This window comes from Callorhinus ursinus, unplaced genomic scaffold, assembly GCF_003265705.2.
Source record: "Callorhinus ursinus isolate GAN/ISIS: 27379988/994484 unplaced genomic scaffold, GSC_fseal_2.0 scaffold10, whole genome shotgun sequence".
Classification (NCBI taxonomy): Eukaryota; Metazoa; Chordata; class Mammalia; order Carnivora; family Otariidae; genus Callorhinus; species Callorhinus ursinus.
The window spans coordinates 35,772,916-35,775,009 of NW_027397072.1; positions in this window are offsets into that span (position 1 = coordinate 35,772,916).

Consider the following 2,094-nt stretch of genomic DNA (forward strand, 5'->3'; position numbering starts at 1 on the left):
TGGAGGTGGGGGTGGGTAGGTGGCCAGGCCCCAAGTGCACCAGCCCTCACCCCGCCTCTCACCTCCCAGCCTGCCCCCCCAGGGCCCTCCCTTCTGTCAGGTGGGGAGACTGAGTTGGAGGGGCAGGGTTGGGGGGAGGCGTTCCGTTCCCAAGAGCCTCACACAGAGCGTGAGCTTTCAGAAGGTGTGACGCGCCGTGGTGCCGGGGCAGGTTCCATACCCCTTGGTTCAAGGTCCACCCCTCATCAGCTGGCTAGGGGCCTGCACTCCCAACACCGGAGGTGCATTCCTCCAGGCCATGGCACCGTGTCTCCAAGAGAGCCCCTCTGAGATGAAGAAGTTCCAGTAGGGGCTGCCAGGGTTGATCTTCAACTCTCGGCCGAGAGGTCGTTTCTGGGCTGTGCTGGCCAGCAGCCCCCTGCTGGGGACAAAGCTGGGTGGTGGGGATTGGCAGCGCTGGCCTTCAGTGCTGGCTGCCTTCCGTCCTGCTCTGTGGCCACTTTTCTGGACCTCAACTCCCTTTTACAGAACGTGGGCAGATGTTCTTTGAGCTTCCTCCTGGCTGCAACATCAGAACGAACACCTATTTCTGTTTGCAGCTGTGGGACTTTGGTCAAATTGCTTGCCCTTCCTGAGCCTCAGTTTGATGCTATGTGAATGAAGCGGACAGTGAGAACCCCCGAAGATCAGATTTTTTGATGGAAGAATCGTAACTGCACTGACCCCCTAGCCCTTTTACACAAGGTGCTTATGCCCAAAATATCTCACTGGACCCTCCCAGCAACCCTGTGAGGTAGTGTGACTTTCACCTCCGGCTTACTGTTGCAGAAACAAAGGCCCAGCTAGAGGGTCACAGCTGGGGAGGTGGGCCTGGCCATTAGGCCCCCATTACCAGACGGAAGGCCGGATCCCCAGGGCGCAGCACTAGGGAATGGTGACTCAGAATGCCCGCCTCCTCACCTATCTCTCCTGGGTTGCGCATCTCTGGGAAGGCAGAGGAGAGGCAGCCCCCCTCCCCCAAGTGCAGGCTCGAGGGGGCAGGGAGATGCTGCTGACAGCTGTGCAGATAATCGTCACTTCTCCATCGCTGCTAATAGCATGTTTAGCTTGCCGACTCCTCTGTTTGCCTGGTGCCTCCCACGGCTGGGAGCTGGGAGTCTCTTAGCTTCTGCTTGGGGCAGGATAGCTAGGGCAGAGAGGGCCTACCTGTTCCCCGGCCCTGACCGCAGCCCGTGGTCCACTTGGACCCTGGACTTGGCGGGATGCCCCGTGCAATTCCCCCCAGGAAGTTCCCTCAGGGCTCCGGGGAAATGGAAAGCGCCTCCTGTTCTTGGAGACTTGGCTGCTCCATCCCTCCAAGCTCTGATGCTCCACACAGCACCTAGTGAGGGAGGGTTCTGGGTCTGCATGGCTTCCTCGTGTTCGGAGTGGGCCTCACAGAGTGGGCAGGACTCAGGCCAGCCCACCTCTACATTATACTTCCACTCCTCCTTCCTACCCCTTTACATCCACAGGCCACCAGGGGACCCATCTTAGATACAGATCTGGCCATGCTAGGGCAGGATGGACCCCCAGCCCCCAAGGAACCATCAATCCTGAGCTCCCACTTGCCAGGTTAGTAGAAAACCTAGCTCACACTCTGGGGGGCTGCTTCTCCCCCTGGCTTGTCCACAGACCCCGAATGTTCATGAGCTTCCCAAAAGTGCCCTGCCAGATTTCCCTCCTGCGGGGAGAAGGCCCTTCAGGCTGGCTGAGCCTACTGCCCTTGGCCTGGGACTTTATTGCCACATGGTGGCCCTGGCTTCCTCATTCCTGGGCCTAGCACCTGCCTGATGAAGGGCTTCTCCCTTGGGAGTCCGCAGCCCTCTGCTGGGCCACATTCTGGTGACCCACTTGCCCAGACAGGAAGGACCCCTCCCCCCAGTGGGCAGAGAGGGCAGCGGGGTCAGGGGAGCTGGGGGGAGTCCCTCTGTCCTTCTCCAGTCTTAGGGAGGCACTGACCTGAGGATGTTATGATTCCTTGTTTACTAAGACTCACTTTTGGAATGCTCCCTCCAGGAAGGCAGGGGCTTGGTCCCATCCATGGTGGTCTCT